Source organism: Theropithecus gelada, chromosome 2 (genome assembly GCF_003255815.1).
Source record: "Theropithecus gelada isolate Dixy chromosome 2, Tgel_1.0, whole genome shotgun sequence".
In the NCBI taxonomy this organism is placed as follows: Eukaryota; Metazoa; Chordata; class Mammalia; order Primates; family Cercopithecidae; genus Theropithecus; species Theropithecus gelada.
In genome coordinates this window covers 114616823-114627766 of record NC_037669.1, presented here as the reverse complement: position 1 = coordinate 114627766, position 10944 = coordinate 114616823, and the positions used below count along the sequence as shown (strand labels likewise).

At 36.0% G+C, this 10944-nt stretch overlaps 1 pseudogene; it reads right to left on the bottom strand.

Annotated features, from left to right (window-relative positions):
• Positions 1-877: 877 nt before the first annotated feature.
• On the bottom strand, positions 878-3743 carry LOC112619372 (annotated as a pseudogene).
• Between the last annotated feature and the right edge of the window lie 7201 nt (positions 3744-10944).

Here is a 10944-nt window from a genome sequence, read left to right as displayed (position 1 = left end):
AGGATTTTTTTTTTTTTCCATTGGAGCAAGAGAGATGAAAACCTAACCTGAGTTACAAGATAAACGAAACAAGACTGCAGTGACCAGGAGCAACTGGGATTGTCCTTTACCTTCCACACCCAATGTATGTGCTTCACAGCAAAATGACAAAAATAACAAATCCACAAAATACAACAGCTAGAATTACAAGATCGATTCATCCAAGGGTGGTAGAAGGCAGGAAGGAAAGGTAGAAGGGTAAATATCACAGGGAGAAAACCAAAATATTCAAGTCAGTCCAGGCATAGGCATTTGCAAATGATAGAAAATAGCTGCAGAAAAACCTGTGGTCCTTTCACACTCAACGGTGGTGTTAAAAATCCACACACTGGGCTGGGCACAGTGGCTCACGCCTATAATCCCAGCACTTTAAGAGGCCAAGGTGGGCAGATCACCTGAGGTCAGGAGTTCGAGACTAGCCTGGCTAACATGGTGAAACCCTTTCTGTACCAAAAATACAAAAATTAGCTGGGCGTGGTGGCAGGCACCTGTAATCCCAACTACTCGGGAGGCTAAGGCAGGAGAATCGCTTGAATCTGGGAGGCAGAGGTTGCAATGAGCCGAGGTAGTGCCGCTGCACTCCAGACTGGATGACAGGGCAAGACTCCATTTCAAGAAATAAATAAGTAAATAAATAAATAAATCCACACACTGGTGCCAGGAAGATCCTGCCTTACAGGCACCAGAGACAAACATTCCAATTCCTCAGAGAGAAGGGAATAAGCAAAGGGCCCTTGGCAGAGTGGGTCCTGCCTTCCCTTGCAGGGGTAGGTGAACAGGGAAGAGAGCTGCCACAACCTTCTCCAATCTTGCCCATCTCCTTTGGATGGCAGGAGACTCAGCGGCCTGCAGCAGCCTTCAGTTTGGCAGGAGATAGAGGTGGTGATAGGAACTTCTCTGCAGAATTTGAGTTGCTCAAGAAACACTGCAGGTAGACCGCCTTGTGGAAGAGTCTGTTGCTTAACAAGGCCACCAAGGAGAAGAGGCACAACTGGAAGAGGCTGATAATATATGAGGGCTGCATTGCTGTGAGAAAAGCCAAGGGCAAACCAATCCAAAGCAGTAAGGACAATTCCTTTCTATGTTAGACAACCGCTGATGCATTTCAATTCCTTTATTGAACCAAGGATATTTGAAGCAGTACAGAGAGAGAGAAGTGACATGTTCAAGAGACTAACCAGCTGACCAACAAAATGTATGGGAAGGAGATTCACAAATATTCCCTGAATCAGGAAAAGAGCCTACAGCAAAAGGGTGAAGACCATGTCATCAAAAGGGTGAAGACCATGTCAGCAATTCCCACTAGGGAATGGGTGAGGCTTTCTCCCTAATACCTCAAAAGCCAGGTCAGCTGTATCCTGGCATCAAATGGCATTCACAGCTTTGCAAAGCACAAACCAGTGGATAACCCAAAGAGCACTGGAAATTGTCGTGAGGAAGAATTCCAACCATAAGCAAACATCTCCATGTAATGATCAATAAATCAGTCAATAAATCGGGCTGTTACTGACTGAAGCACAGGAATAAATATCCCATAAAACAAGAGGAGATTGAAGCCCATTCCAAGGGCAACACTGTAAAATTCTCCTAACAATACGTGGCTCACTCTCTTGCTTCTGCTCTATACTCTGGGTTCTTTTCTGTGCTAGGAGGCTACTTGACCTTCTGGGCACAGTGGTCCTGGCCCTGGGAGCACCCTGGCAGGGCTGGCAGTCAGGGTTGGAGGAGCTTATTAGGGCAATGGTGGCAAGGGGACCAGCCAGAGACCCGGTGGTGAAGCGGCAAGTCCTTCATGATGAAAGATTTGGGGGCACTTCTCTCTCCTCTGTGTATTTGATAATATGGGTGGTGAAGAGATGGCTGACTGACTGTCAAACCATTCTCCAGGACCTTGACAGGCGAATCAAAGACTCCATTTGGGGTGTTTTTACCATCTCAAAACTAGATGCTCGAATCCAGCAATAGGGAGAGGCGCAATGTCGAAGAAAGGCAAGTAGTGTCCTAGCCCAGAGAAGGGCCCAGGTATGCATTATTTCTTAAGGCAATTGCATAGCAGAGATTTTATTAGGATTTGGAATGTATTCACCTATTTTTGCAACATTACCATATTTTACTATTCTGATAGCGATGCCTACCTAGAGGAGTTGTTGGGGTGAAATACATGAGCCAAATTAAAACATATTTCTTAACTAATGATCAGATCTAGATAAACTTAATTTGGTGGGAATTTTTAACTTTGTAGTAATTTACTTCAACTCTTAAGTAATTCATAGAGGTGAGGTGTTTATACAGTAAATTATACAAATGAACATTTTTAAAATGAAATAAAATAGAATCTGATGAAAACTAATCCTTAGATATCAACAAAATATATTTTTATTATTTGCAAAACCAATTTTTTAAATTAAATGCCTGATACAGTTTATGCTATGATATGAAAAGAAAATTTGGTTCCTTATTTTTTCCTAGAACTATAATCATTATTAAATTCATATAAATTATTTAACAATAAACAAAGAACATAGAAGATTAAAAATATCATTTTAATCTAATAATTCAATGAGGTTGTAAAAACATAAAATCTTATGTATTGGGAGAAGTCATTTAACTTTCTATGTCTTTTCTTTCCTATTTAAGTTAATACTATTGACATATTCACAAGGTTGTTGAAAGGTATGAGCAACATAAAAATTGTAAAGTAGTTTAGAAATACGAAGTGCTATGTAAGTGCTTGAAGATGGCTATGCTTCTGTGAAGAAAGTCCAAATTTCTATTTATTTTATCAGTACAAAATGAAACAGTCTCCTATTACTTGAGTGTTATGACAGAGAAATCAAATGCAAATTCTTTACATAATGAAGAAATAGTTGACTTAAAATGAATGATGACATGAAATTTACATATTTCAGCTCTTACCTGACCTTTTCATATTATCTAAAATCTTTCCCTACAATAAATGGCTACTTAGTCATCTAGAAAATCAAATTTAGTTGGGCCAAATACTTTGTAATAAAACTGCCCCATAAACTAAACTGTCCTCCGAAGAAACTATTCATGAAAAGAAATATGAGTTGAAATATTGTCCTTGGGGGAATAATTTAAATTTATCCAGATAATTATTATATTGATCTTTGCAAAAAACCCTTTAGTCAGTTGGCCCAGCGTGTGGCCCTAGCTGACTCCTTTAATGCTGAGCCTCAGCTTCCACAATTTCAAAAGCAAGGAGAGGGGTTAAACCTGCCCTAAATCTCACAAGGTAATTGGAATGTGATCAGATATGTGGGTGTTTAACATATTTCATATATGTTTACATGTAAAGAATAAAGATGCTGAAAAACTATGGCTCTCGCTGCTTTATTATTTTGACTTTGAATCTCTCAGGAAAAGCAAAGTATCAAGTTGTTACATTTACCTTACTTGCTCCCTCTCTCCAGAGACAAAAATTCAAAATAGAGAAATTCAATTAACAAACATATTTTAATTATTCTTCGTTTACTTTTTTAAAGAAAAAAACAAAGAATTAACTAGTAGACATAGATTCATATAATAAAACATTAAAGCCTAGTGAGAAGCTATCAACTTTGATGATATGTTGCAAACTGTGCAAACATTATATTTAGTTTTTAACTAGTTTGTCTCTCCTGAAGTTTAGTCACATACATTGGCACCCCCAAGTCCTGTTTGACTTTGCCACCCTTAGTCATACCCGTAAGTGCTAGATGTGGGTATTTATGAACTGACAAAGGAAATTTGAATTTTTGGTATATATCTCAGTAGCCAACTTAATGAATGTATATTTCCTGAGTGAGCATTCTTTAGAAAATTGAATTCAATTTATTCAAACAATATAAAGGGATAGAAAACAAAGAAAAAATAATCCTAGGACTGTGGATTTAAAAGCAATCACTGTTAAGTTGGTGTGTGTGTATATATATATATACACACATATATATGTGTGTGTGTTCATATATGTGGGTAGTATATAATAAACACAATAGTGTATTATTTTATTTGTACAAAAATTAGATTATCTTATAGGTGTTGCTCTGTAACTTACTTTTTTCATTTAACTGCTCATAAATCTGTCTTTCTATCATCTACCTATTTGATTTCATGAGCATCTTTTACAATTACTCTTCCAATCCAAACTTCTACAGTGGGGTGTAGTAAGAAACAGTAGACAGCAAATCTATGAATGTCAATTCTCAAAGCCCAGGACAAGAAACGGACATCAGGAAAGTTTGTCATCAGATAGCAAGACTCAAACCAGCAAGCTCAAGTTTGGGGGAGCACTGTGGTCCAGTGAAGAGAGTATGGTAATAATAAGAGCAGCTCAGTGGTAGATGATCAAGACAGTTTGTGTCTGTGTGTGTGTGTGGTGTGTGTTTTATTAAACATAGAAAATTGGGTAGAAACCTAATTATCAAAATTCAAATCTGAGGCTGTATGCAAAGCAGGTTGGGGAAGAAAGACATCCAGATTCAGGAACAAGGAAGAACTCTAACAGAGAAAATTGACATTCTCCTCTTTCCTCAGATATATTAAGCTCTTCCTCACGCAAAGCTTTCAAATATGCTTTTTCTTCTGTCTAAATATATTCCTCCTGCCATTTCTTACTTGACTTCTCATTCTCCATCATATACTTTCCTCTGAGGAGTCTTCCAGGTTTCTGTAAGCTAAATTAGGTCCCCCTAACATCCTTTATTACCAGTTAGCTTTGATGCATAACAAAATAACCCAAATTTAGTAGCTTAAATAAAAACTATTTATTTCACTCACAATTCCATGTATCAGTATTTTGGCCTGGGTTCTGGTGTATGGTTCTTCTGCTAGTCTCAGCTGGGCTCACTCCTATCTCTAAGGTCAGACACAGGTTCTGAGATCAATTGGCCATTTGACTTAGACCTGGCTGGTCCTGAATGCCCTGATTCACATATTTGGAGTTTGGCTATCTGGAAAATGGAACTTCTTAATTCTTCTCTATAGTCTCGTGGTGGTTTCAAATTCAACATATGGCAAAAGAGAAATCCTCAATATGCAAATACTTTGCTTGCATCATATTTGCTAAAGACTTATTGGCCAAAGTAAGGTATATGATTCACCTAAGTGAAAATTAGACTTTATCTCTATATGATATAATCTGCAATGTACTATTATAAGAGCATGAATACAGAAAGAGGAAGTATTTGTGGCTATTTCTACAATCTACTAAACACTATCTCATAATATCCTAAAATTTTTCCTCAAAGTACTAATATTTATACTTTATTTGCCTAATTATTTTTAACTTATGTTTCTACTACTGGACTATAAGACAATGAATATTACATGAACAGAAACCATTTCTATTTTTCCCAAAACTATTTTAAGTGCCAAGCCAAGAGTCTACTTGATAGCAAGTCGTTTGTAATTAGTTATTGAATAGATGCATAAATGAATCAGAATTAGGGCATAAAATTAGGGTTTGAAATCTAGCATTGGTATCCCAGTCATGAGTCTCAGACTGCTGCATCACAGATGCCTATTTCTTAAGATTATTTGGTTTACATAAGAAAAAAATGCATTCATTCTTATTTAATCCATTTGTATTTCATTTACGGTGGAATATGAATCATAACTGATCGGTAAAGGAATATGTAACGAATAGATTTGTAAGAACTATAATGTCAAACATCTTTTTTTAGTCAAACATCACTGTTTAGGCTATAACTCTAAGGTAGGAGACCACCCCTCATATTGTCTTATAGCCAATTTCTGCCTCCAAAGAAAGAAGTAAAAACTAAAAGGCAGAAATGAAATCCAGAGGCAGACAGCCCGGCACCACACCCTGGGCCTGGTAGTTAAAGATCAACCCCTGACCCAATTGGTTCTGTTATCTTATAGATTACAGACATTGTATAGAAATGCACTGTGAAAATCCCTATCTTGTTTTGTTCCCATCTAATTACCGGTGCAAACAACCCCCAGTCACGTACCCTCTGCTTGCTCAATCAATCACGACCCTCTCACATGCACCCCCTTAGAGTTGTGAGCCCTTAAAAGGGACAGAAATTGGTTACTTGGGAAGCTCGGCTCTTGAGACTGAAGTCTTGCCCATGCCCCCGGCTGAATAAACCCCTTCCTTCTGTAACTCGGTGTCTGAGGAGTTTTGTCTGCCACTCGTCCTGCTACAACACAATCATGGGCTACTGGAGCAACAAGTTTGAAATAATCGTACAGATACGACACCAATAAAATTAGGTTTTCCCTACTAAAATCGTCATTTATACTTGCCTTTAAAATACTTTATTAATCCCTTTTTATTTTATCATCATCAGATCTAGGAATGAAGTTTCTGTTGTATTAACACTGTAGGCTCCATTTATTAACCCACTGAGATTTTTTGAGATGAAACTTCTAATTTTGAATATCTTGTCTGGTTTTAATAGCTGGATTATTTTAACAATGACTTGTTTCCTACCTCATAATATTTTTAATAAGAATTGGGTATGTGGATGTTTCTAAGATATTAGTTCCATTTCTTTTTAAAAAATTCTATTTCAAAATAACAGTAGATTCTCCTATAACCTACCCATATAGGGCATCTACTCAAATGGGTGACTTCTTTATATGCACTAATAGTCCTGTGCTCTCAGTTATTTATCAGGACAACTGTAATCCATATAACCAACATCACCTTAACCAACAAGAAAATAGAATTCAGTTAAAATCTCATTTGTCAGTAATCTTTTCTGTTACCCTATCTCAAATATATTTTTATGATTTGAAGATGAACCACTATAGTACCAGTATTTTTACCAGAGGCCTACCTAATAGCTCTAAAATACAGTTTGCTTTTGATAGTCTTAGTACAAGTATATATTTATAAAAACCTCTTGAGTATTTGAGACACTGAGTTCTCCTTTTCAGTTTTGTTTTGAGAAACAATCATTGTCTGTAGCCAAACTGCTTTACCTGCAGTTTTATTTTATTTTATTCACACCTATATTTGGATGTAAATATGACTAATATTAAAATGTTTTTATAAATTCTGGTGAACATAGATGCAAAAATAAAATACTAGCATACTAAATCCAACAGCATGTTAAAAAGATAATACACCATGTTCAAGTGGACTTTATGCAAGAGATGCAAGGATGGTTCAATATATGCAAAACAATAAATGTGATACATCACCAATACCCTATGATCATCCCAATAGATGCAGAGAAAGCATTTGATGAAATTCAGCATCCATTTTAATAAAAACCCTCAACAAATCAGGCATAGAAGGAACATACATACATCAAAATAATGAAGGTCATATATGGAAAATCCACAGCCAATGTTAAACTAAACAAGGAAAAGCTGAAGGCATTCATTCTAAAAACTGGAACAAGAAAAGGATGCCTGCTTTCACCACTGTATGCTACCTAGTACTGGAAATTCTAGCCAAAACAATCAAGGAAAAAAAAAAACGAAAGTCTTCCAATTTGGAAAAGAGAAAGTAAAATTACTTTTGTTGGCTGATAACATGAGATAACATTTGGAAAACCCTAAAGACTCCACAAGAAAACTCTCAGATTTGATAAATGAATACAGTAAAGTTTCGGAATACAAAATCAATGTAGAAAAATCAGTAGCATTTCTAAAAACAAACAATAATTTTGCTGAGAAAGAAATCAAGAAGGCAATCACATTTACATTTGCTACAAAATAAAAATAACATATCTATGAATATTATGATTATACTTAACTCAGGAGGTAAAAGATCTCTACAAAGGAAACTATAAAGCAATGATGAAAGAAATTGTGGATTACACAAACAAATGAAAAAGCATCCCATGCTCATGGATGACTCAAAGTCATTAAAATAACCATACTGCCCTCAAAAATCCTCAGATTCAATGCCATCTCCATCAAAATAGGAATGTAGTTTTCACAGAATTAGAAAAAACAATCCTAACTTTCATAAGGAACCAAAAAAGAGTCTGAATAGACAAAGCTAAAAGAACAAAGCCAGAAGCATCACATTATCTGACTTCAATTATACTACATGGCTGTAGTAACCCAAACAGCATGGTACTGATATAAAAACAGACACACAGATCAGTGGAACAGAATAAAGAAGCCATAACTAAAGGCACATATCTACAGCCAACTCATATTTGACAAAGTCGACAAGAACACACGACAGAAAGCACACTGTTTTCAATAAATAGTGAAAATTAGATTGCCATATACAGATGCGTAAAACTGGACCCCTATCTCTCAGTATATACAAAAATCAACTCAAGATAAAGACTTACATGTAAGTTTTTGACTAATAAATTTAACTTTCAAAACACTAGAAGGAAACTTGGAGAAAACTGGTCTGGACATCAGTCTAGGCAAAGAATTCATGACTAATACTTCAAAAGCACAAGTAACAAAAATAAAAGTAAGCAAATGGTTCTTAATCAAATTAAAAAGCTTTACAGACAAAGAAATAATCAATAGAGTGAAAAAAATCTGCAGAATGGAAGAAAATATTTGTAAACCACACATCTGAATAAGGAGATACCCAGAATTTACAAGGAACTTGATCAACTCAATAATAACAAAAATAACTCCATTAAAAAACAGGCAAAGACATTAATGGACATTCAATAAAAGACATACAGGTGACCAACAAGCATATGAAAAAAATGATTAACCTTACTAATCATCAGAGAAATGTAAGTCAAAGCCACAATAAGCTATCGTCTTACACCAGTCAGAATGGCTATTATTTAAAAGACAAAAAGTAAATTTTGACAAGGATGTTGAGAAAAGGTAACACTTATTCACAGGTGATAAGAATGTAAATAGGACAACTGCTGTGGAAAACAAGTGTTATGGAGATTTCTTAAAGGACTAAAAATAGAACTACCATTTTATCCAGCAATTCCACCTTGGGTATCTACCCAAAGGAAAATAAATCATTATATCAAAAAGACACCCACACTCATATGCTTATTGCAGCACTATTCACAATAACAAAGATATTGGCTAAAGAAAATGTGATATATATTTATGAACACAATAGAATGCTATTGAGCCATAAACAAGAATGAAATTATATCTTTTGCAGCTACATAGATAGAAATGGAGGCCATTATCTTAAGTGAAACAACTCAAAGAAAGTCAAATACCACATGTTCTTATTTATAAATGAGAACTAAATAATGTGGATACGTGGACATAGAGTGAGGAAAGATGGACACTGGAGACTCAGAAAGATGGTCGATAAGGGGGATAGATGAGAAATTATTCAATGTACATTATTGGGGGTTGGATACACTAAAAACCCCAACTTCACCACTACACAATATATTCATGTAACAAAATAATACTTGTACCTCATAAATGTACACACATAAAGTAAAATAAAATAGGAAACATCAAAGTACAAACTGCTCAATTTATCCATTCAATTAATGTGCTCCTTTCTAGATGACACTATCTTTTAAGTTGTTTAATTATCAAAACAAATTGAAGTGCATTTTGTTCATGCAGTGTATCTGATTTTCAATACAATTTACATCGGATGAGAATTATATACACCAAATACAATGAAGACAAAAGTTTGAAATATATATTATCCTGGCTTTTTGGTTAACCAGAAAACATGCTGATACAGCTCGGTATGAAAGGGCTGTAAATACCAGGACCTTACAATAGAATGGAGTCTCAACCCAGTGCCCAGTTACTTTGCTCTGGATTTCAAGTCTTTTTACTTGTTTTTATTTGTTTGTGATTCTTCTTTGAATAAGAGGGATAGACAAAAAATGATATGCTTAATGATGGAGGCAGGGCTTAATTTCAGTTTGGAGTAAGGAGAACATACAAGGAGGAGACTCCACAAGAAAAAAAAAAGAGAGAGAGAGAAAGAGAATAGGTTCAGAATTTCTGGAAAAGACATGAACTAGTCTAGTCAACATAAATGAATTAAGATACTTTAATACTTTTTCCAAGGACAAGAAAATTAGGAATGAATTGACTCTGCTGCATACAGGAGGTGAAGAGTAGGAGATGGGGAAAGGATAACTTTATTCATCAAAGAGAGGGGAGAAACAAGTCTAGTAAAGGGGTCCCTATCAATGGGGCCAAGTGATTATGGCCAAGAACAAGAGGAAGTGAGATTAGATTGACTTTAGAGAGAGAATGGGAATGAGATCTTTCAGGGACTCTATTCTAACAAGACTCAGACTTCTCTGTGAGCTAGGAAGTCATTGGAAAGTTCTTCCCAGTGATGTGATTTATCTATCATTGGAAAGTTCTTCCCAGTGATGTGATTTATCTACATTTCTAAAAGAAAAATTCTAACTGATGGTGTGAGAATAAGTTGTTCAAAAATAAAATTATAAGACCATGACTCAAGAAACAGAACAGGGTTACAATTATACCAACTAAACTTCTGCCTCCTTTTTCAAATGTTTACGATCATTTTTTTTTTCAAGACACAGTTTTTGCTTTTGTCGCCCACACTGGAGTGCAATGGCATGATCTCAGCTCCCTGCAACCTCAGTCTCCTGGGTTCAATAGATTCTCCTGCCTCAATCTCCTTAGTTGCTGGAATTACAGGTGCTCACCACCACGCCCAGCGAATTTTTGCATTTTTAGTAGAGACAGGGTTTCACCATATTAGGCAGGCCGGTCTCAAATGCCTGACCTTAGGTAATCCGCCTGCCTCGGCCTCCTAAAGTACTGCCCTTGACATACTGCTACAAAACCTTTATCAGAAGGCCACCACTGGTGCTGTTACTGTATTGCCTTGATTCCCACTTAAAGCTATCCTCATATGGACTGATAACACCAGCTGTCCTTGGGACGCACTTACAGACATGCTGTAAAGTTATTACTGCTTGCCTAAGGCCTGCTCAATGACTTTTAGATTGATTGGGA